General features: G+C 41.3%; 1 long non-coding RNA gene across 3 annotated transcripts in view; it reads left to right on the forward strand.

Annotated features, from left to right (window-relative positions):
* LOC137622676 (uncharacterized) overlaps positions 1 to 21,874 on the forward strand; it is a 60,313-nt gene extending 38,439 nt beyond the window's left edge. For 2 of the 3 annotated variants that reach the window (XR_011040457.1, XR_011040459.1), the window contains 2 exons: positions 20,417 to 20,585; positions 21,782 to 21,874. This is a non-coding gene — a long non-coding RNA (uncharacterized lncRNA). Of the gene's footprint in view, positions 1 to 4,750; positions 4,893 to 20,416; positions 20,586 to 21,781 lie in introns of all 3 variants that reach the window. The other variant, XR_011040458.1, reaches the window with a different exon arrangement.
* The last annotated feature ends 4,306 nt before the right edge of the window (positions 21,875 to 26,180 follow it).

The raw sequence follows: 26,180 nt of genomic DNA on the forward strand, positions 1-26,180 counted from the left end.
CCCATGTACAGTGAACCCTCATTTATCGCGGTTGATAGGTTCCAGACGCGGGCGCGATAGGTGAAAATCCGCGAAGTATTGACACCATATTTACCTATTTATTTAACATGTATATTCGGACTTTTAAAACCTTCCCTTGTACGTAGTACTGTTAACAAACTACCCTTTAATGTACAGAACACTTAATGCATGTACTACAGTACCCTAAACTAAAACAGGCACAAATATTAAAGGTGATTTTTTTATCATGCGTTTCCTAAACACCTAAAAAGCACGATAAAAAATGGCAACCAATGTTTTGTTTACGTTTATCTCTGATCATAATGAAGAAACAAACTCATTTAGTGTACTGTACACATATACTGTATGTATAGGTTAGTTTTTGCATCGATTATATTGATGTATACAGTATGTTGATTTTGTTATTACCAATGTTTTACTTAATTTTCCTTAGGACTTCCAAATGAAATTTTTTTCTTTATGACGCCGCCTGAAACGACGGCGTCATAAAGTACGCTCAGTAAACAACCACGCTCAGAACAAAGAAGGCATTTAACGCGCATGATGAAAGTGATAAATAATGATATTTACAGTAAAAGCATTTACAAAATATGTTATTACAAATATTATTTACCGTATCTATATAAAATCATACAGTACATACTGTACGTAGCAAAGCAGGAAAACAATTTACGAGAGAGAGAGAGAGAGAGAGAGAGGTAGAGAGAGAGAGAGAGAGAGAGAGAGAGAGATTGTTTTACGTACGTAAATGTAAATTTTAAACAAAAAAAATATGATAGGCTTTTAAAACCTTCCCTTTAACTTAATGCATACAGTACTAAACTATAAAACAGGCACAAATATTAAAATGTTTAAGTAAAAAATAAAGATTGTTACTGTACTCACCACGAAAGAAGTTCAAGAAAAACTTGAATGATGATGGCGATGAATTTGCTGCACAGTAGAAATGATGATGATGAAGCTGATGATGTCTTCTACTGTGCAGCCAATAATAGTATTTTACGTCTCTTCAGACGGAGGTGTCTTTTCCTGGGACACCTCTTCAACTTCTTCCTGAGACACTTCTTCAATTTCTTCTGAGGGCATTGTGATCGGAAGTTGCTGCCGCTGCTTCTTTTTTCGCAAGAGCATCCTGTAGGGAGCCATGTGTTCATCGATCTTGGTGCAGAATTGTACAGAACGAACCATATCCTCGTCCCACTCTTGCGACATTTCTTTCACCTCATTCGCAAGATTGCAGAGCTTGGCAAGCCGTTCTAATGTTAAGACCGTTTCTTCTACATTTTCTTGGATCTCTTCCTGTGTTTCACTGTCTTCACTGCCCGATTTCGTCAGGTCTTCGAGGTCTGCGGCCGCGTAACTTCTACTGTCTTTTAACATAGTATCGAGAAGCGTCACCTTCTCAGCAATCGTCATCATCTTTCGGTGCTGTTTAGGCTCACTACCAGCCTTAGTAGAAGCAGAAGGCTTGGGAGGCATTGTACAGTAGGGTTTAACAGAAAGTTCAACAAAAAGTTCAACTTAAAACAGTCACGCACAGCACAGATTAAAGTTCACAATTAACAACGTCAACACAGCGATACAGCGGGAGACAAAGTGACCGCGGAAAGAGATGCTGCGGGTTGGAGAAGCGGTTAAAACACCAATCAGAGGCTAGATTACAAAACTTGAGTTCTGATTTGTCATCTATCAGCGCTTGAACCAATCACAACCCGTCTTACAGTACTGTACTATGATGCGTTGGTTACCTACTCATAGAAGATGCCCCGCGCATACTGAACGTACGTAGATTAAGTACAATACCGTAATAATAATAAATAATGATAATAATACTGTACAGTAATAATAATAATAATAATGATAATAATAATAACAATAATAATGATAATAATAATAACAATAATAATTTTATTAACAACAACAACAATAATAATAATAATAACAATAATAATAATACAGCTTTACGTACGCTATTTTATGCCTCTCTCTCTCTCTCTCTCTCTCTCTCTCTCTCTCTCTCTCTCTCTCTCTCTCTCTCTCTCTCTCTCGTACGCTTATTCGAAATGTGATTTTTGCAACAAAGAATATTATTGGATGCAGTACTACGTACGTATACATACAAAAGATTCATGGAAAAGAAGCATATCCATTACAGTACACACCATTCTAATATGGTATGACTGCATCTGATTTGCGTTTCATGTTCGATTTAATTTTACTACGTACTGTATACAGTACTGAATTATCGTATGATCACATTCTCTTTTCGTGTTTTATTTCTTTCTGTGCTTAATTATATGTCATATGTAATGCAATGAACAATCAGTAAGAGAATATATTACTAATTACAGTATTAATGGAATTACAGGTAACGAAATATCGTATTTGGGGTCTTCAGATATTGCGGTATTTTCGAAATTTCCGGAAAATCCGCGATATGTATATATATATGGGTTATGGAAAAACCCCGCGAAGTGGTGAATCCGCGATTGTCGAACCGCGAAGTAGCGAGGGTTCACTGTACAGTATGTTATTAGATGTTCGGGTATTTATATGTTGTACTTTGTAGTATAATTGAAGAGCTCCCACAAGTGATCGTGAACATTGCATGCTCGAAACCCACCACCAGTCTCAAAAATAAGCAATGGACTTAAAAAACATAAGTGGGGTTTACATTTTGATCTATTGATATGCCAGTTATCATGCTCGGCACCCATTAGCCATATAGAGAAACCTGCCAAAACCATCATGTTTCGTCTGTTTCTTATAACTAATTCCTGTTTTGACTAGAAATTGAACTATCATATATTTACCAAAATTTAAAGGTAAATATTACATTAAACTGATAAATTGGTAATGAATTTTTTTTGTGGTTGAACTATATAAAAGTAAAATTTTAATTACACTTAATTTTAATTTTATATTGTCAGAAGTATGTGGTTATTCATGTCCTTATAACTTTATCTGTGCAACATTTGGAAGTACTAAGATGGTCCACTAGAAAGAACATGACATCCTAGATTAGTTTAAGAAAATTATTGGATTATTGTTATTAATGTAGCATTCTTGATAAGGACACAGCATTCTAGTTTAGATTATGCAAAATATGGTATACTTTATTGATGTTTACTAGTGATATCACACAGGTAAATATATGTAGGTTAGTCTGCCATTGTTTCAAGATTATGCTGGGCATAATGAACAACTGACAGTTCTTGGGTTGCCAGTTGGCAGTGTATGGTTATTGATACTGTAGATTGTTTGATAGAATTACAGTTTCAACTAGGAATGGGTGCTGGATCTAGAAATAAATTATATGTATATATATAGTGTGCTTCAAATGAATTTGACTAATTTCTGTCACAAACAATTAATTTTAGCTAATGGGGACCCCCTTAGAGAACAACAATAATGTGGGGTTGATATATGATAGTTTAATTGCTAGCAAAAATGAATTTGCTATAAGAAATGGACGAGTGCTGGCTAGCTTGTTGTTTTTCTCTATATGGTTAATGGGGTTTGGGGCATTATAACTTACGTATCGGTGTATTTAAATGTGAAGTAATGTATTTTTTTTTTTACTTTGTCCATTGTTTACTTTTGAGAGACTGAAGGGGACTTATTGTGCATGCGTTTTTTTTCCATGGATTGCAGAGCTTTCTGTTCATTTACAATGACGTATGTCAGGTGGTTTTTTTAAACCAATTAACAGCTTACAAGTAGTTCTTCATAAGATCCCTGGTGTTCTTTTACAATATCTATCCCAACCCCCTCTTCGGTTTCATCATGGCTTCCATATGTCAGGGTTGTTCTCTAAGGGCGTGGGAGATACATTCCCTCTTTTTCAGAGAAAATAAACTGGCATATGAGTTCCTTCAGAACCATGGAGTCATCCCTTCAGATGATCAATGCCCTTCTTGCTAACAGTTGTGTCTTTAGATCTCAAGTTAATCAGTGGGCTTGTAATCGATCAGTCAAGGTTGCTAAGAAGGGAAAGCGTCGTGCATGCGGTTTTTCCCTAACTACATTTAAGGGCACTTTCTTGGAAAAGGCTCGCGTCCAAGCATGGGAAATACTGCTGTTCGTGAATCATTTCCTTGAAAGGGCCTTTTCGCATGGCAATGTCACCTATAACCTTGGCTGGACATTACAAACTTCGGTTAACTGGAGATCTTATTGTTCAGAAGTTGCGGAAAATTACTGCCAGAACTTGCCAGCTTTAGGTGGGCCTGGCATTGTCGTCTAAGTGGATGAATCCAACTTTTGGGGGTCGAAATATAAGTTAGGCCTTTGTCTGGTGTGTGGGTGTTCGGTGGCATGGAGCGGGAGAGCAAAATAAATGTTTGTGGTCCCTTTGGTGGACCAACGAAGAAATGCCGAGACCCTTGTGACCCTGATACAATGTTATATCAAGGCCGGGAGCGTAATCCACTGTGATTCATGGAATGGATACAGAGATCTCGCGAGTGCAGGGTATGTGCACCTTACTGTGAATCAGTCGCAAAATTTTGTGGATCCCAAGACAGGTGCACAAACTCAAAACATCGAAAGGTTGTGGCGGGTATTTCAAGAATTACGTTCTCCGTGGCGGAATTCAAAAAGATCATTTTATTCAATATTTATCTCATTATGTCTTTATTCGCCTGGTAAAAATTATTATAATACATATTTTAATGTTCAGTTTGAATTTTTCAATAATTAGCAAACTAAAGTGTGCTTATTTTTCCAGTGCAAGACGACCAAACGCTTACATAATTTCCTGCTTCAAGCCGCCAAACTGTAACCCCCACCCATCTACGTCTACGACAGGGTCGTGACAGTTCTTCCTTTGTCAACGGAAGACCCTTAGCCTTCGACATCCTAAACATAGGGTAAGGATTTATTTGTGAATTGTGATTTTGTTTTAGTTTGTGACTTGGGAAGGGGGTCTGGGGGCTTGCCCCTCCTACTAGGGCTTGTGACCTGGGAAGGGGGTCTGAGGGCTTGCCCCTGGCTAGGGATTGTGACCTGGGAAGGGAGTCCGGGGGCTTGGCCAAGGTTAGGGGCTGTGACCTGGGAAGGGGGTCCGGGGCCTTGCGACCTGGGAACGGGGTCCGGGTGCTTGGCCAAGGCTAGGGGTTGTGACCTGGGAACTACTAGGTTAGGTTAGGTGGTTTTGTTAGGTTCTGTACCCTTTAATAAATCTCAGATGTGTTATATAATCATTTGTTCCATAACTGACATACAAACCATGCTATTTAATAGGGGTTATTACTTTCGGCGTAGCTGAAATGACGAGCCATTAATATTTTAACAAGGGTTTACTACCCCACCGCTAGTTAGCGGGGGATAGGGAGGGTAGCTTCCCCCCCCCCCCACACACACACACCTGTGCTTGAGCTCACTTTACTTTTAGCTCGGAGCGAGAACGGTTGTTCCTCTCTCTCTCCTCGCCTATTTTGGACTGCCATTAATTTTTGTCTTTTTATTTACTTTTTCGTATGCTTGTAATATATATAAACATTCTTTGTTTATGTATATAGTTGTGGATAGAAATGTAGTAAGTTTTCTTTTCAGTGTTTGTGCTGTGTGTGTGTATGACGACACTAGTGTAGTAGTAAGGCCACCACAGTTGAACTTCGTGGGGAACGACCTCTCCCCCTCTGGCCCATCGGTCTTCCTGTCAGCATATATCCGTTAACTCGGCCGCCGTAGGGGAATCGTCATTGCCTGGACCCTCTTCATTCATCTATTATCGTCGCTTTTCCTCTTTTCCTACGGGAAACTTGGATTCTCAGCGAAGGGAATGTGGCCTTTTTTAGATTGACTACGCTCTCTCTCTCTACTCGAGGTCTTTTACCTTTATTACAACTTTCTGGTACGCGAGTACGCGCCCACGATCTTTTATTTTCGCCCGCACGGGCTCTTCATTCTGATCCTGCGCAAGCGCGCAATCTGATTCCTGCACACTATAAAGTCTCGCCCGCGCGCGAGTGCGCTAACGCGCCAGCAGTCTCCCGCGCGCGAGCCCCGGGTATTCCCTATCACGCAATCGCAATACCCTCCCACGCGCGAGGCTGCAAGACAACGCGCGGTAAGGGCGCCATCACCGCATCCCCCCCCCCCCCCCCGCGCAAGCGCAGAACAGCGCGCTTGTCGGTAGGGGGGAAGGTTCCAGAAAGGTCCAGGGACATTTCTCCTTATCTTCGTTCTTCTTACAGGCGACTCTCCCTCCAGAGCGAGTGTCTGACAGCGCAGCCGGCAGCCCTGGTTTGGGGCTTTAATCAGAGCGGTAGCACAGGCTTTCAAGCCTGTTCTCTCTGAGTTGGGCCACAAATCCTTGGCTGCATCTACTTCCCTGAAGAGGAAAAGAGGAGTTTCGGACGCGGCCACAAATCCTTGGCTGCATCTACTTCCCTGAAGAGGAAAAGAGGAGTTTCGGACGCGGTAACTTCTCCGAGGACGAAGCTGTCTCCTCGTAAGTCTTCGAGGCAGGCACCCTCCCCCCTCAGACTTTTCTCCCTCCCCTTCGGATGAGGATTTCCTGTCCTCAGGAGTCACGTGAGGTGAGACGTTCCCCCATCACACCATTGAGGGAAACCCCACCTTGCGCGGTAAAGTCTTCTCTAATAAGGGTGGAGAAGAGCCTGCCTCCGTCGTTGTTGGAGTCCTGCATCCCTCCCAGGAGGGAGTCGAAGGACTCAAAGACAGTACCGGGAGGCCCTTAGCACCGAAATCTACAGGCTCAGACATTCTTCCGTTATGGGAACCTCCAGCACAACAGCAGCCACGTCCCACCAAGACCACGAAACCAACAACGGCAGCGAAGACAGTGGTGTCTAAGCCCTTTCCGGTCAAGGACAAGAAAGGCAAGAAATTCTCCAGGGGAGGGAAGAATCCTAGAGGGAGCAGCCGAGGCCACATGTCCGCCAATGGGGGGGATGCCTACAAGGTTGCGCAGACAGGTGGCAGCAACTCGGGACCGATTCCTGGACGATTTCCGTAATCAGTCAGGGATATTGCGTCCCGTTCACAACATCTCTACCTCCCCTGAGGACAAATCCGGTGGCATTTAGCTCCCTTGCCATAGGATCAGCAAGGGGGCGGTCCCCTAGGGCAGAGGTCCAGATTAAAGCAAACTCCGTTCAGCATGGAGACCGCAAACACGGTGATTTGCAATGAAACCGCAAGACTTCATGTGTATACTTTATCTGAAGGACGCGTACTTCCAGATCCCAGTCCATCCGTCTTCAAGGAAGTACTTAGGATTCAGCCTAGACCACAAGGGGTACCAGTTCAAGGTGCTGTGTTTCGGTCTCTCCACAGCACCACAGGGTTTCACTAGAAGTGTTCACCATAATATCATCGTGGGCACACAGGATCGGCATCCGTCTCCTCCGTTATCCGGATGACTGGCTGATTCTAGCAGACTCGGAGTCATCCCTTCGACACCGAGACAAACTTCTAGGACTTTGCCAGGATCTGGGGATCATGGTAAATCTCGAGAAGTCCTCTCTGCTTCCCACTCAGACTGGTTTACCTAGGCATGATTATAGACACCAATCTCCACAAAGCCTTCCCATCAGACGACAGGATAGCAAGGCTGAGAGGGGTTGCAAGCCCTTTCCTCAGACGAGAAGAGCTGCCAACCCAATCGTGGTTACGTCTCCTTGGTCACCTTTCATCCTTGGCTCGTCTAGTTCCCAACGATCGCCTCAGGATGAGATCTCTCCAGTAGCGGCTCAAATCCCGGTGGAATCAAGGTTGCGATTCCCCAGATGTCTTGATCTCTAGGGGTCGTGCAGAACGGACGGACCGCCAGTGGTGGGTGACAGACGAGAACCTACGAAGAGGAGTGGATCTTCTCGTCCTTCCCCCAAATTTAATGCTTTTTTCAGATGCCTCAAAGAAAGGGGGGGGGGGGGGCACGTTCTGTACCACAGGACCTCAGGCCTGTGGTCAGAATCAGAAAAGTGCCTCCATATAAATCGTCTAGAGATGAAGGCCGTTTTGTTGGCCCTTCAGCAGTTCCAACAATACCTGGCAGGTCACTCAGTGGTGGTGATAAGCGACAACACCACAGTAGTGGCTTACATCAACAAGCAAGGAGGTACCTTTTCGAAGCAGCTATCCCATCTTGCAGTAGATATACTGAGATGGACCGAAGTCCGCTCGATTCTACTATCGGCGCGTTTCATTCCAGACAAGACGAATGTGCCCGCCGACAATCTGAGCAGAGCGTCTCAGATAGTGAGTACCGAGTGGTCTTTGTGTCATCTAGTAGCCAACAAAGTCCTGACTTTGTGGGGTTCCCCGACTGTGGATCTGTTCGCTACAGCGCTGATCTTCAAGATTCCACTGTACTCCCCCCCCCCCCCAGTCCCGGATCTCAAGGCGCTCTGGCAAGATGCCTTCCAACAACGGTGGGTCAACATCAACGTTTACGCCTTTCCCCCCGTTCTGTCCGATGAGGAGGGTGCTCAACAAGACCAGAATATCGGTCAATTTTTCAATGACCATCACGCGGAATGGTTTTCGGACCTTCTGCAACTCCTAACGGAACTTCCGAGAGAATTCCTTCCACGACACGATCTACTCAGACAACCACATGCCAGCATCTCTCACAAAGCCGTAGCTTCGCTATGACTTCACACCTGGTGACTATCCAGCATCTCCTCACTGAGAGAGGATTTTTCAATATTAATCTTACCCGATAATCATGTAGCTGTCAACTCTGTTGCCGACAGAAATCTACGGTCGGGATACGCCAGCGATCGCTATACAGGTGGGGTGAACACCACAGCGCCATCTGTGGTCAGGTACTCCAGTACTTCTTGTCAACACCACCTCAATTTTTCCTCTGTCGTGCCTCCGGCTAGACCTACATGGATACGCTGTTGATTCTGGAGTTATTGCTCACGATTTGGTGATGTATTTGCTCTAGAGTTTAGCCTTCGCTATTCAGGAAGCTTTATCATTAGCTTAGCAAGTTTTTGGAATTAATTTGATTTAATTTTTGATTTAATTTTGGTGACGAAGAGAGTATGAACTCTCTTTCACTTTTAATGGCCGACCCTTCCCTTAGACGGAAGTGTTGGTGTCGAAGAGAGTATAGACTCTCTTTCTTAATTTTGCTTAACAAAAGTTATAGATTTATTTTATATCTCTCCGCCTTTTATAGGCCTCTTCGATTAACTTCCTTTTATTATAAACTTATTAAAATTAATTTTTATATTTGTTTATATTCGACCTTTCCTAATAGTAGGCGGTCTTTTCTTGGAACCGAAGTTAATTAACATTGAGCCCGTCATTTCGTTTTTACCTGTTAACATATTATGCTATTTTAATGTTTTTGAAAGAATTTCTTTGATAGTCTCGTACTGTTTTCAAAGTTGAACTAACGTTTTGTTTTGTCTCTGCAGTTGTTGACGTTCAGAACGTTCAACTTGCGCTCTATCGTTACGATAGAGAGAGAGTATTCACGGTGTCACGTTGCAGTAAGAGTAGAACGATTCTATCGTTTTGTTCATTCTTTCTTAGCTTAAATGGTTTTAATTCTAATAAAGGAACTTTTTATTTGGGAAATCTTTCAGTTTTTTTCCTTTAACAATAATATGTTTTAACGATATATATAATTGGGCTCATCTCTCAGGTTCTAAGTCAAGAGAGAGAGAGAGAGAGATCGAGACGGAGGTAGAGAGAGGAGGATAAACGTTTCGTTCAAGCGGGTAACGTTGTTATCGTTTTTGCTCTTCTCCCTAGTCTCTTTAGGGGAAGAAGGTAAACGTTTCTAGAGTTTTATTCTTGTTCTCAGGCTTTATGCGGTGAGAGATTTTAAACGTAGTTTATTTGATCTAGTGTTTAGTCTCTTTTCCAGCCACTGAATTATTTATCTTTCATTATGTTTTTCTGTTACATTGTAATACTGTTTTCGCAATTACTAACTTTTAATGAAGGATAGAATTGCGTGTTTCAGGTACAAACCACTTAAAGTTTCGAGTTCAGTGAAATAAGTGCAAACAGAAAATCAAAAGTGATAAAGTGATAAGCGCAAAGTGTTACAGTGTTGCGTTCGAGGGTTCGTCTGTTCGTGCCAGTTGTTCGCCTAGTCTGGGACCTCTTACAAGCTCCCAAGCAGGGGAGAAGTAACGTCGAAGGACTTATGGGTTCATCAGGCCTTGATCGACGAACAGACGTTTCCCTCCGTGGTTTCGGGTGTAACCAACTCACGTAGCCGACGTGATCACCCCACCCACACAAAGACGAGAGAGCCCTTTTATTCCTCGTCTGCGGAAGAGGTTTCTCGCAGAAACCATGGACCAAATCTTGCAGCTTTTAAGTGCAAGTCGGTCCCTTCCGCGCAAGTCCAACTCCTAGGTGGTGCCATTAGCACTGGGTCAGTTCGGACTTGCTGCAGTACGACAACTGCACACCTCCCAGAGAGGCAAGGTGGTATCGCAACAGGCAGTAACTCCGTCTGTTGCCGCACCAGCTGTTTTAGACCCTCAGTCTCAACGGACAGTAGCTCCGTTTGTTGTTGTCTTTCTTAAACTCTAGTGGTCTATGCTGCAGACAATGCAGTCTCAGCTTGCGGTGTTGATGCAGGAGTTTCAGGCAGAGAAGGTTAGCACACCACCTCCTGCGAGCGCTCCTCCACCTCTGCGCAGTCCACCCTGCCAGACGTATGATGTTGAGGCTCCTCCTGCCTCCATGCGTGAGCTGCCGCATTGGGAGTTGCCAGGTACCAGCGCTATGCAGCAACCTCCACTTTCCTTGAGGCAGGAGCCTCATGCTATGCGGCAACCGCCTCAACTCTTGAGGCAAGAGCCTCAACTCTTGAGGCAAGAACCTCAACTCTTGAGGCAAGAGCCTCAACTCTTGAGGCAAGAACCTCAACTCTTGAGGCAAGAGCCTCAACTCTTGAGGCAAGAGCCTCAACTCTTGAGGCAAGAACCTCAACTCTTGAGGCAAGAGCCTCAACTCTTGAGGCAAGAACCTCAACTCTTGAGGCAAGAACCTCAACTCTTGAGGCAAGAACCTCAACTCTTGAGGCAAGAACCTCAACTCTTGAGGCAAGAACCTCAACTCTTGAGGCAAGAACCTCAACTCTTGAGGCAAGAACCTCAACTCTTGAGGCAAGAGCCTCAATTCTTGAGGCAAGAACCTCAACTCTTGAGGCAAGAACCTCAACTCTTGAGGCAAGAGCCTCAACTCTTGAGGCAAGAACCTCAACTCTTGAGGCAAGAACCTCAACTCTTGAGGCAAGAGCCTCAACTCTTGAGGCAAGAGCCTCTCTCTGCGCAGCCACCTCCTCAACCCTTGAGGCAGACGCAACTCTTGAGGCAGACGCAACTCTTGAGGCAGGAACCTCATGCTATGAGGCAGCCGCCTCAACGCATGCAGCAACCGCATTCTTCACAGCATGAGCCTCTCTCTGCGCAGCTACCTCCTCAACCCTTGAGGCAGACGCAACTCTTGAGGCAGGAACCTCACAGGAGCCTCATGCTATGCGGCATCCTCCTCAAACCATGAGGCTGGAGCCTCATGCTATGCGGCATCCTCCTCAACCCATGAGGCATGAGCCTCATGCTATGCGGCAACCTCCTCTACCCATGAGGCAGCCTCATGCTATGCGGCATCCTCTTCAACCCATGAGGCAGGAGCCTCATGCTATGCGGCATCCTCCTCAACCCATGAGGCAGGAGTCTCATGCTATGAGGAGCCTCATGCTATGCGGCATCCTCCTCAAACCATGAGGCAGGAGCCTCATGCTATGCGGCAACCGACTCAACCCATGAGGCAGGAGCCTCATACTATGCGGCATCCTCCTCAACGCATGCGGCATGAGCCTCATACCATGCAGCATGAGCCTCATCCCATGCAGCATAAGCCGCACGCCATGCAACATGCTCTGCTTACCTTACAGCATGCTCTGCATACCTTACCGCATGCTCCTCAGTCACACATCTTTGGTTGTTGCCAACTCACTAGACTGTCAAGCAGTTTCATAACGTTGCCTTCTAGTCTGCTGCTTTTGCACCAGTGAAACCCTCACTGAGAGAACTTAGCTTTTCTCGGATATGGTTCCTGTAGATGAGAAAGTGCTATTCTCCCTCCTTCTGATATTCCCTTGAGGACTCTGTCATTTGGAGAGGAGCCTTTAGCTGCTTAGCCTCCTATGGACTTTTATTTAAGCATAACATGCTTCCAGGGAGGGTAATGGTTCCACTTCAGTCGCTAACCCCGTCTGTTACCACACCTGCTCCCATAGACCTTGAGCTTTGTTGCAAGACATGCAGTCCAAGCTTAGTCCTTGTTAGAGGATTTTTTGTTTACGGAGTCAGTGTGTCACTGGGAAGACGTTCAACAACCAGCAGAAGTGACTTGTTGTGACGCAGTGCGGCAACCTCAGCAACCCGATAAGGAGTTGTCTGTACGACCCAGACAGTCTAGACAGCTTCGGGTTGTCGCTGTACTTCCTCGCTTCCCCATGGTTGACAGTTCACAGACTGTGCAGCAGTACCATGATCTTGTGTCCGGCTCCGTCAGACGACTAGCTTTTAAGAGCTCCCACAAGTCGTCGCTGTCTGGAGATTCTCAGATGGACTATGGATCTGACCAAGGAACTGGGCCTCCTGGTCAATTTTGAGGAGTCCCAGCTCGTCCCATCCCAGACCATTGTCTACCTGGGTATGGATCTTCAGAGTCGAGCTTTTCGGGCTTTTCCGTCGGCCCCAAGGATCTACTAAGCCCTAGATTGCATCCAGAGCATGCTGAGAAGGAACCGATGCTCAGTCAGGTAGTGGATGAGTCTAACAGGGACACTTTCATCGCTGGCCCTGTTCATCGAGTTAGGGAGACGCCACCTCCGCCCCCTTCAGTATCATCTAGCGGCTCACTGGACATGACGCTAGAGACGATCTCAGTTCCTGTTTCCGAAGAGAGGAGGTCTACTCTCACGTGGTGAAAGAACAGCTTTCTTCTCAAGGAAGTCTACCTTTGGCTGTTCAGAAACCCGACCACCGTCTCTTCTCTGACGCATCAGGCACGGGCTGGGGTGCGACTTTGGACGGACAGGAATGCTCGGGAACATGGAATCAGGAGCTAAGGACACTTCACATCTATTGCAAGGAGCTGTTGGCGGTTCATCTGGCCTTGATAAACTTCAAGTCCCTCCAGCTTAACAAGGTGGTGGAGGTGGACTCTGACAACACCACAGCCTTGGCTTACATCTCCAAGCAGGGAGGGACTCATTCGTGGAAGTTGTTCTAGATCGCAAGGGACCTCCTCATCTGGTTAAAAGATCGAAAACTCACGCTGGTAACGAGGTTCATTCAGGGCGATATGAATGTCATGGCAGATCGCCTTAGCCGGAAGGGTCAGGTCATCCCCACAGAGTGGACCCTTCACAAGAATGTTTGCAGCAGACTTTGGGCCCTGTGGGGTCAGCCAACCATAGATCTGTTCGCTACCTCGATAACCTAGAGGCTCCCGTTGTATTGTTCTCCGATTCCAGACCCAGCAGCAGTTCACGTGGATGCTTTTCTGCTGGATTGGTCCCATCTCGACCTGTATGCATTCCCGCCGTTCAAGATTGTCAACAGGGTACTTCAGAAGTTCGCCTCTCGCAAAGGGACACGGCTGACGTTGGTTGGCTCCGCTCTGGCCCGCGAGAGAATGGTTCATAGAGGTACTGCAATGGCTGGTCGACATTCCCAGGACTCTTCCTCTAGGAGTGGACCTTCTACGTCTATCTCACGTAAAGAAGGTACATCCAAACCTCCACGCTCTTCGTCTGACTGCCTTCAGACTTTCGAAAGACTCTCAAGAGCTAGGGGCTTTTCGAAGGAGGCAGCCAGAGCGATTGCCAGAGCAAGGAGGACATCCACTCTCAGAGTCTATCAGTCTAAAGGGAAAGTCTTCCGAAGCTGGTACAAGGCCAATGCAGTTTCCTCATCCAGTACCACTGTAACCCAGATTGCTGACTTCCTGTTACATCTAAGGAACGTAAGATCCCTTTCAGCTCCTACGATTAAGGGTTACAGAAGTATGTTGGCAGCGGTTTTCCGCCACAGAGGCTTGGATCTTTCCACCAACAAAGATCTACAGGACCTCCTTAGGTCTTTTGAGACCTCAAAGGAACGTCGGTTGTCCACTCCAGGCTGGAATCTAGACGTGGTCCTAAGGTTCCTTATGTCATCAAGATTTGAACCTCTCCAATCAGCCTCTTTTAAGGACCTCACATTAAAAACTCTTTTCCTCGTGTGCTTGACAACAGCTAAAAGAGTAAGTGAGATCCACGCCTTCAGCAGGAACATAGTTTTCACATCTGAAACGGCTACATGTTCCTTGCAGCTCGGTTTTTTGCTAAAACGAGCTTCCTTCACGTCCTTGGCCTAAGTCGTTCGAGATCCCAAGCCTATCCAACTTGGTGGGGGACGAACTGGAGAGAGTACTTTGCCCAGTTAGAGCTCTTAGGTACTATCTAAAAAGGTCATAACCTTTACGAGGACAATCAGAAGCCTTATGGTGTGCTATCAAGAAGCCTTCTCTTCCAAGGTCTAAGAACTCAGTTTCTTACCTATTCAGGCTCCTGATTAGGGAAGCACATTCTCATCTGAAGGAAGAAGACCTTGCTTTGCTGAAGGTAAGGACACATGAAGTGAGACCTGTGGCTACTTCAGTGGCCCTCAAACAGAACCGTTCTCTGCAGAGTGTTATGGATGCAACCTATTGGAGAAGCAAGTCAGTGTTCGCATCATTCTATCTCAAAGATGTCCAGTCTCTTTACGAGAACTGCTACACCCTGGGACCATTCGTAGCAACGAATGCAGTAGTAGGCGGGGGTTCAGCCACTACATTCCCATAATCCCATAACCTTTTTAACCTTTCTCTTGAATACTTTTTATGGGTTGTACGGTCGGCTAAGAAGCCTTCCACATCCTTGTTGATTTGGCGGGTGGTCAATTCTTTCTTGAGAAGCGCCGAGGTTAAAGGTTGTGATGAGGTCCTTTAGTATGGGTTGCAGCCCTTTATACTTCAGCACCTAAGAGTCGTTCAGCATCCTAAGAGGACCGCTACGCTCAGTAAGGAAGACGTACTTAATAAAGGCAGAGTAATGGTTCAAGTCGTCTTCCTTACCAGGTACTTATTTATTTTATGTTATTTTTGAATAACTAATAAAATAAAATACGGGATACTTAGCTTCTTTGTTAACATGTATGCTGGTCTCCACCCACCACCCTGGGTGTGAATCAGCTACATGATTATCGGGTAAGATTAATATTGAAAAATGTTATTTTCATTAGTAAAATAAATTTTTGAATATACTTACCCGATAATCATGATTTAATTGACCCACCCTTCCTCCCCATAGAGAACCAGTGGACCGAGGAAAAAATTGAGGTGGTGTTGACAAGAAGTACTGGAGTACCTGACCACAGATGGCGCTGTGGTGTTCACCCCCACCTGTATAGCGATCGCTGGCGTATCCCGACCGTAGATTTCTGTCGGCAACAGAGTTGACAGCTACATGATTATCGGGTAAGTATATTCAAAAATTTATTTTACTAATGAAAATAACATTTTTCGCAACAAGTTGCGATTAGGATGTCTGGACATATGCAAAAATCATCCGCATCTGTTTACCAGGAAAAGTGGAAAGTCTTCTGTGGTTGGTGTCGTGGAAGGGGTATCTCTCCACTCGATGCCACTATTCCGGCAATAGCGGAGTTCCTCGTGTATTTGCGGGAAGAAAATGTGCCTTTCAGTCTCGGCGGTGAAAGGCTATCGCTTAGCCTTAAGTCTAGCCTTCAGGCTCGAAGGAATGATCTTTTCTTCCTCGCTGGAACTTTCCCTACTCATACGAGGTTATGAACTTACCTGCCCTCAGTCGGATGTGAGACCTCCTCCATGGAACGTGGTTCGAGTTCTCAGGTCTCTTTAAGAGACCTCACTATGAACCATTACGCAGGCTTCAGTTCTCCACCTAACTTGGAAGACGGTGTTCTTACTAGCTTTGGCTTCGGCCAAGCGAGTCAATGAACTTCATGGTCTCTCATATGACATCGCCCATGCAAGGGTAATGGGGAGGAGGTAACGTTCAAGTTCATCCCTGAGTTTGGTGCTAAGACTCAAAATCAGGGGGTGCCGGACGCTCGGTTCGACTCCTTCCGGATTCGAGTCTCCGTTCTGTAACAGATGTCCCAGACCTTCTCCTACTGTGCCCAGTAAGGAGTCTGAGGCTATATCTCAGAAGAACGGCTTCAGTCCGTCCCCTGGTGCAAGCATTGTTAGCACTGGGAGGATTAAGAGAAGGGTCACCAAGAACACCATCTCGGCATGGATTCGTAGGGTGATCCATCTGTCCCTGAATCCAGACCCTCCTCTGTCACGTCGCCCTAGAGCACATGATGTCAGGGGCATAGCTACGTCCCTGGCCTTCAAGAGAAATTTCTGTGAAGCAGGTCCTTCAAGCTGGGGTGTGGAAACGTCAGATTACCGGCACGACGTGACCCACAGGAGGCTCGATACGTTTTCTATCGGCCCTGTGATGGCTGCACAACAGCTGGTTTAAAACCTCAGGCTCCTTAGTGGACAAGTAGCAGAAGGTTGAGGGCATTGTTACTCAGTCTTAGTCTGCATGAATGCAAAGGTTTGTCTGGCCCTTACTCTTTTCTTCACCCTCCCCTCTCTTGGGGAAAGCAGCATCCTGGGTTCTCTGCACAGCTGACCTCAAACCACTGCAGGTAAACCATGTTTCCTTGTGTTCAGAGTATTAAGATAATACTGTCACGTCCCCATACCCTGACGAGGTGGTATTGGGAGAGTCCTAGCCTAAAGTTTCCTTCTAAGGGACTACAGGTCAACTTCCTAGGACGAGTCACACTTTATTTTACCTTCACACACAGCTTGCGTAGGCCGCAGTCCTTGCGTAGCAAGGTTCTAGCAAGGTGCAGGGACTCCTTATTGCTGAGTGCGAACACACTCAAATATTGAGTCCCCGGGCAAAGCCAAAAGCCAATACTGGCAGGGACTTTCCACCGTTCCTAATGGGTGATTCACCCCTGTTAAATAGCGTGGTTTGTGTGTCAGTTACGGAACAAATGACAAAGTCGTAGGTAATTTGTATTTTCCTAACTATACAAACCTTAGCTATTTAATCAAACTTGCCCGCCAACCCTATCCCCCTTGAAGTCCTACCTCCAAGCAAAGTGAGCTCAAGCACAGCTGTGTGTGAGGGTGGTTAGCAGGCTACCCTCCCTACCCCCCCCCCCCCCCCCCCCGCTAACTAGCGGTGGGGTAGTAAACCCTCTTTAAAATTTTAATGGCTCGTCATTTCAGCTACGCCGAAAGTAATAACCCCTACTAAATAGCTAAGGTTTGTATAGTTAGGAAAAATACAAATTACCTACGAATTTGTCATGTTTAGCCCATGTTCAGCCGCTTACATGATACATATATTTTTCCAACTGGTTATCTTGTTCTTATTTTGCATTTCTGACCATTATTATTGCTGTAAATTACTCGTTTATGACATTTCCCCACCCAAAAAACTCCGGTTTCCCACTGGGTTCCCCCATAATTGTCTTGACATAAGTGGGTCCAAAAACTCATGAACGGGTGGTTTGCCCCAATAATCAAGGTCAGAAATGTCTAGAACACAAGATAACGAGTAGGAAAAATATATGGTTCATGTATTTGTCTAGAATTAGAGTATCATATATTTACCAAATGTGGTTCCACAGTGAGAAATTTAGTGTTTTGGGTGAGAAAATGCCAACAATGATTGGTTGGATGAATAATTATTTGATATATGAAACAACCCATGGATAAAATGTGTGTGACAACGCAATTGTATCTTGCCATCACAGTTTTATAGTTTGGTTTGTCATTAAAGTACAATACATAGTTGTAAGAGTTATGCAGTCATTGTAAAGTATCTTGTAGGATAGTAGTTGCGAGCTGTTTTCTGCATAATCTTGTAATGTGTAGAGATCTTGTCAACTTGTAGCTAAAAGCAGTTTTTATGCTATGAACAGCAAGTGAAACTTAAACTTTCTCAAAGTACATATACTTTACTGTAACGTGGTTTGTGTAAGGTCTTCTAAGGTTTCTTTGCTATCTAAATTAGGGTGGATCTGTCAAGACTGTGAGTTTAGGCCCTTAACTAAGCCTTCATTATCTCGCTAAAGATTTTGCTGTGCAAAATTGCTCATTTGTGGTAAATTAGATATTGTCATTGCTACACTGGGCTGACTTGAGCGTGTTAGTTATCATAATTCTTAATAGTAAAATCCACACTTAGTTTTACTACAGCTTTCAAAGCCATTCTAATGGTCCATAGTAGATTTGGTACTGTAATGCCTCGCATGAAATTCATTCATTCTGGAGTGGCTTTCGTTTCTTGAAGATTTTGTGGTAAGAGTTGCATTTTACATGTAATTGCCTCAGTCATTCCAAACCCTACAAAAACACCACATTAAATCTTGATAGTAAAGCTGCTTTATAACCACAATGAAGTACTGTACAGTCAAATACATTTGAACTGTTCAATATACCCAAATTAAATGTTAATACCTGTAAGTTAAGTATTTATGAGAACATAATGCAATAATAAATAGAAAATAATATAATACACACAGTAAAATACTGTACATATACAAAATATAGAGCATCTTGTGATATACTATTATAGTTACCCTTATTATAGAGAGATAGATTTTCTATTGTGCAAATAACCCATTTTCTTCACATTTTTATTGGGTGACTTTTATTCTCGGCCTGGCTGGAAAAAATCTTTTCATGAAACATTTTTCGCAATGCGAGTCAAAAATCTTCGCATCTCGTTTTGCAGCATGAAAATTTCATAGATTATTTCGTGAAGAGAGGTATGACTGTATAGTATTTGCATTTTAGGTTGAGAAAATTCATTGATTAAAAGTGATACAGGCCTGTAGTAAAAATAAAAAAGTAATATTTGCTGGAGTAATAAATGACAACATTTCATTACCAAAAGAAAATACTTTGAAAAGTCACCTAAAATCAAAACACAGAAATAAGACATTACAGTATGACAGCTGTGCAGGTACTTTGTTCCCATGTATGTATATTGTGTTAGATTTGTAGGTCGAAAGCTATGGGTCCTCTTGGGTGTAGTTAGGGATTTGGGGGCTGGGTGTCAAGATAGTAAAGAAGCCCACTTTCTGCCTTGCCGTGGTACATTGGTGGTAATTATAAAAGTTTACTTATATATTTTTATTTTTCTGACCCTGCTTCACTGTAGGTCCCCCTTTCTTGGAGGCCTGGGGACATTTTCAGAAAGTGTCCCCTCATTCCCTCCATAGCTATAAAACTGGGCCCCTTTTTGGGTTCTGTGCCTCATATCCTCGTATTAATATGTCAAACTTTCGGGTATTAAAAGCAAATTTATCATGTAGTGAGAACAGATAACTGAAGGACCTGTTTTGTAAATGTGCTGGTATGGGAGTTAACCAAATTATACATAATTATACGTAAGTACAGTATTGATTTTTGTTTCGGTTGACTGAATGTATCAGACAATATTGTGTGGGTGAGGTTATAATGTAAGAAGTCTGGTGACTTAAGGAACTAGGAAAGATTTTTCTTATTGGTTACTGTAGTTGTTACATCATGAAAATAAGCAAATTGAAGTATTGATACAAATTTAAACTTACAGTAAAGCCTATTTGTTGGATACTGTATAAGTTGTAACTCTGTTGGTATTGCTAGGATTGTAACATTTTGTTACAGCTTAGCATTATCTTTTTCTCACACGGGTATTGGGTAGATTGCCAGCATCTATGACTTGTAATAATGTCTACATCTTTATCTTGTATTGAATGTATGGTGTTGGAATATGCTGTTCAGTGGTCACGAGTTGGTACCTGTGGTATAATTTGTATGTAGGTTGATAGCATCTTGTCCTACGGTGGTTGGAGGTTGTCTTCAACTTGGTTATTAAGTGATTATGAGGTGATAACACCTTTGCGTTTGATCATTTGTGATGACACGTAGTGTTTTGTATTACATGATGATGATAATTGTCGTGTTCCATTTCTAAGGCTTCTAAGGTTTCTGGAAAGTTGATGACGAGTAAAGGAAACATTTTTTTTTTCTTGTTATCCACTTTGGGACGATTGGGCATCAATAGCATAAAAGTAAGCAAAGTTTTAATCTGGATAGTAATAAGAAATACTGTATAGAAAAAGGGAAAACCAATTATATGGAAAAAAAAGACACCTTTTTCAAAAGATAAAGATTGATATTAGTCTTCTTTTGCAAAGAAGCCATTCATATTAGTTTGCACGAGAGATTTCTATGGTGTGAGGTTTTATGATGAAATTTAAACAGAGGCAATTTATTGTTTAATTGTTCTAATTATCTATAATTTCAGAGGACTTTTCTGAGATGACATTGGGACCCAGAGATCTGCCTTTGACCCCAAAAGCTACAGATTTATGACATTGGGGGTTTTGTTCATTTGCTATGAACTACAGACCTTACTTGGATATATTTATTTTCCCAACTGGAACTAAAGATGTGATATAATGCAGTAAAATAATGTAAGTGTTAGTTTTTTTTTAAATTCAGGTTACAGTACATACAGTACTGTAATTGTTGTTTATACTACTGTACTTTTAAAAAAATTAGTACATGTTTTATTGATTTCAAGGTTTTTTTAATACCAGGAAATTTTTATTTATTCCTTTTGGAATGATTAAATCCAAATGTAAAATATCAAAAATAATCTATCCAAAGTAATGTAATTTTTTGAGACTTTTGTAAAGTTAAAGAAATATTTCGTTATAGTCAGGAATTACAGCACATTTGATAAGGCAAACATTTGTTATTTACTCTTGTATTGGAACAACTCTTAAGTTATAGTTGTGGAATTAAAATTCTAATCTTTTTCTGTGCCATCAGGTTAGGAAAGTGTAGTTTGGTTGAAATATGAAGCTTAAGAAATGAAGATTAGTATATCAAAATCTTGAATCAAAGATGGTGATATCAAAATCTTAAATCAAAGATGGGGATATCAAAATCTTACATGTACCTGTAATGTACCCTCATTTTATTGACATTCATTCTTGGTAATATTTGTATATCTTTGTTGAGTTTAAATATACAAAAATCCATAATTATTTGACTTTAAACTGCAGAATTTGAGAGTAGGATAAAACTACTATGGGGAAAGTGGAGGAAGGTAGGAGTGGGATGTGATAGGAAAAGACCAATCAAGGTAAAAGTCAGGATAATGGCAGGTGTAGTGAGGATTGGAGATGATAAGTGTCATGACTGAGATGGTGTGGGCACATGTTAAGGATGGATGGTGGGGAGGGAGTGTGGAAGTCTTGGGAGGAACCTGTAATGGGGAGAAGATCGAGGAGGAGGCAAAGAATTAGATGGCGAGATAAGGTGAAGGATGATATGGAGAGAAGAGGTTTGTTGGAAGAGAATGCCTTTGATCGAAGGCATTGTAGAGGGTGCATCAGGCAACTGATCCCTTAATGGAGGGATAATGGTGGGGAAGAAGAATATTCTTGATAATATTTGTATAACTTTAGTAGAGTTTAAATACACATAAAAATCCAAAATTATTTGAACTAAGCTGTTTGGTACCAAAACATAAGTAAAGTTAGTTTATGATATGTGTGATTTATAAGTACAGTATTTCAATTTCAATTCTTAACATATAAGAACAGGATATTTTAATTAGTATTTAATTAGATTTAAATAGCTACGTACATTTATATTACAGGATGAGCTGAATTAGCAAGTACAGCAGTGAATGTACCTAATCTCAGAAGAGAATCCTGCGGAGACTCAAGATATCAAGGAGACACAAACTTGATGTGGGGATTTCATGAATATGAACTTAATAATGTCCTGCTAAACTGGCTTTTTTTTTTTTTTTTTTTTTTTTTTTTTTTTTTTTTTTGTGGGGGGGAGATTTTATGTATTGACAAAGAGGTTTAGTATTAATAATATATATTTTTATTTACATTTTTACTGATTTGTACAAAAACATTTAACTTGTTGGTGATAATTTTTATATTTATAGCTTCCATAGCATGTTTAGAAACAGGAATTTTGGTAACCCGGTTTTAAATCATAGACTGTGGTTCAGGTACAGTGTTTTTCATACATTAATTATTTTTTAGCTATTGAAAGAAACTATTACTGATAACCCAAAGATATAGTTATGGTGTATTTAGTTGTAATAAGGTTAAAAGTTTTCTCTCTATATATACACTAGCATTTATTTTTTTATTTTTTCACTATGCTCTTCTTTTTTAATTGTTTAAATTATGTATTTGCAATCTTTGAAGAAGATTTTAGGATACCTTATCTTTATATATTTATTTTCAAAATATCATTGATGTTCTTTAGTTGAAGGGGCAAATATGGAGGATGATTTTCCTTGTCTTTGCATATTTTTTTTTTTCATTCAGTCTATGGCTATCCAAAAGATGCAGTAGATTTGAGAACAAAGCCCTCAGAAGAATATTGGATGCTAGAAGACAGGAAAGAATCAGAAATGAAACTGATAGATTACCGGAGTGCCACATGGGGATGAGATCATGGTGAGGGGTAAATGGAGATGGTTAGGGCATGCTCTTCGCACTCCCCAAGAGATTATTTCTAGCTTTCAACTGGGCTTCACAAGGCAATAGAAGAGTTGGGAGACCCGGCCTACATGGCTGAGTACTATGAAGTGTGAAGTAGGTGATGAATGTAGAAGTACAGATTTATAAAACCTCAAGATAGATATGACTGGCGAAATCTAACCGAGGCCCTTTGCATCAATAGGCGTAGGAGATGATGAGAATATGGATTATCATAATTTTTTTTTTTAATGCAATTACAGTATGTTCATATTGCTATTGTTACCACATTTTATTTTTCTCATAAATGTGATGTAACTTTTTAATAGCTTTAAACTTAAAAAATCATAGTTCAAAGAGTGGCAGTACTGTTGGAGGCACCTCAACATTTGAGGACCTTGCAGTTACCTTCAGGCAGTATATTTGTATTCTTAAAAACATTACTCTTCGAAGCTCCATTTTCTGGGATTTAAGAAATGAAGTCTTCATTAAGATTTGTGCCAACAGACAAAGATAAAGGAAGAGGATGAAAGTCTTGTTGAGATTTCAATTCTCATGGTATTTGTGTTATTTGGTTTCTTCTGGTAATCTTGGTTTAAGAACTATGACTTTGCCTCTTGATTGAGATGTTAGCTTATCATTAATGAAGCCACTCATCGGATGATTGCATGAATCTTTTTTTTACCCATTCTGAAATTGGGACGTACAATCATGCTTCAGTTCCTTTATATTCTCTTGTAATATAGTCTCAAGGAGATTTGATTTGCATTTTTTTATTTGACATTTATATCAAGAAAATAACCTTATTTTAAAGCTTTGTCCCCTATGTTAATAGGCTTGTTCCTTCTTAGGAAGTGAACAACTGTATTGATACCAAAGCCGTGGTTATTCTAGGTTTTCTGATTTAAAAAAAAAAAAAAAAAAAAATTATAAATCCTTGAAAAAAGTAGTAGATCAACTACGATCTTTCATCCAGGAAGTTTTGCTTTGGCTAATAATTAATTTAATATGACCTAGAAGAAACCTTCTCATTCAATTCGGACCAAAATGGTGGGTTACCTTTAAATCTGTTCTAGATTTAGACATTTTCCTCCTTTGCGCAAATCTGATGGGTCTGTCACTTGATGACCCAAGGAAAAGACTGCTTTTGGCTGATGTCTTTGGCAATAAGCAAAGCAGGGAGCTAAAACATTCTCATTCCTGTATTGTCATGATGGCACTAAATGGCATCTCCGGTCTCATTGATTGGTCATTTTATGTCCGACTCTATCTCTGTTTCTTTCTCCTTTCTGCCATCTGGCTGTCAAACTTCTTAGTTTTTATCTCATTGTTATTTGGTTTCTATCCAGTTGCACTTGGTTGCTAAATGGCCTTACAGATCTCGGTGCTAGGCTATATAGCAAAAATTCCCATAAATTAAGAATTATATTTATACTTGACCTTGGGTTTTGTTAAGGGTGCTGATTTGCTAACTCCAAAGTTCTATTGTTTTACAAGTTAGCTTAGCTGGAAGAGGTTCCTTTTGTTCATGTCGGAAAATTGGTAGTGTTGATGTGTATCAATACCAGCTAATTACTCTCAACTCCCTTAGTAGCTAAAGAGCCAATGCTTGTTTTCTGTTGACCATTTTGTCTTTCATAAGGCTATTGGTACTTGTGATGCTCTTACAATTTTCAATATCACAGGAATCCATACATCTGGTCATGAGGTTCTAGAATAATGAATCTTCTCGTTTCAGATATTTTTTTCATTATAGCTCCTCATTTTATTAAATAACAGATTCCTATGCTAGAAACAACCAGTTGACCTTTTCTTCAGTTACAAATAAAAGTTCGTTACTGAAGAAGTGCTAAGATTTTTGGAGACTTGGCTCTCCAGAGGAAATGTGATTCTTAAGTTCTACCATTTTTTTTTACAACTGGTCTCTTAACTATCTTCAACAACTGCCTCCTTTTACATTGTTAGACAAAGATTTTACTATTACAATAGATACTTTACCCATGGTTTGTTCCCATACTAACAAACCTTACGTTATTTGATGAACAGTGAGTGGATATAGGTGGCAGGGTACCCCCTACCTACCCACTATAAGTAGTTAGGTAGGGTTGCCACCTCGCACTTTAAATCTAATGGTCTACTTCCAGCTCTGCTGAAAGTATATCAACAATAGATAAATATATGTTTGTATTAGTTAGGGAAAAAAACTATCTCTGAATTTATCATATTTATAATTAGCTCGCCGTTTTTTTTTTTTTTTTTTTTTTTTTTTTTTTTTTTTTTTTTTGCGAGTTCTTTAGTTTCTGTTTCTCTTGAGTTTTAGATTCACTCTAGTTAAATTTTGAATCATGTTGCTAATATATATATATATATATATATATATATATATATATATATATATATATATATATATATATATATATATATATATTATATATATATGTATATATATATACACATATTGTATTTGAATTACTAGAACTTCAGAAATTCAAACTGCTAAGTTTTTGTTGAGTAAGCTGACTTATGTCATTTCATAGTTTACCTGTTATTTAGTATAAATTTCATTAATAATTTGTTTGGTTTTAGTTATTCTCTTTTTATAGATGATGATTCTTAGTTTCATTACCGAATTGGGATGCATTCTTTATTTGTGCCCTTGGGCATATAGTATTCAGTTTTTCCAGCTAGGGTTGCACCTTGTCATAATGAGGATTATTTTGAAATTGCAGTGCCCTAACCATAGCAATTTTAGGAGAGTTTAGATCAGTTTGCTAATGTTTTAGGAAGGTCTGTAGAAAGTTGTGATATGTTTAGATAAACCAAAGGAATTAAGAAGTGAAAGGTTTATATAATATAAACTTTTATATCATTCCAAACTCTCGAATTCTGTGTTTTTACGCACATTCTTTTGCTCCTAATCATCAAAATTAACACCAACAAGTTTTATGAATATTCGGAAGTATTACTGTAACAGGATAGTAACAAGAAATAGAAAACTATAAAGATAAAAGATTGTTGAACTGGCATCTGTAATGTACCAAGCTTGTCAATGATTGATTACTGTATAGGTATCATTTATGATGCTGCTGCTAGCATACTTGCAAATTGAAATTAGAAATTCAGACAGCCTCTACACTGTGACTGGCTTGCTTTCCCTAACCTACTTAATATATATGAAGCCTTGCAATGTAAATGTTGAAAAACTTTTTGTAAATTCTTCTATTTACTACATCTGTGATGATAATTGTTGTATTATGATGTTTAGTAACCCTGAAAAAAAGTTATGAATCATAAGTAATAAATCATTAGCTATAAATCATGAAGTTCAGTATACAGTATTAGCATTGCAAGGCCAGTAAATGTTGGAGAAGAAAATGGCTAACCTTCAATTCAAAGAAGACATACTACGAAGTTTGTTTGGCCATTTATATACTGTACAGTATCTGCATTTACTGCATCACTTTCCCCTGATATTGTTTTGAGGTTGATCTGTCTGTTTTTGTTTCCTTGTGACTTGATTTTAGTAGGGATTATTAATGATTAATTCCAAGT

The sequence above is a fragment of the Palaemon carinicauda genome, chromosome 2 (assembly GCF_036898095.1).
Source record: "Palaemon carinicauda isolate YSFRI2023 chromosome 2, ASM3689809v2, whole genome shotgun sequence".
Classification (NCBI taxonomy): domain Eukaryota; kingdom Metazoa; phylum Arthropoda; class Malacostraca; order Decapoda; family Palaemonidae; genus Palaemon; species Palaemon carinicauda.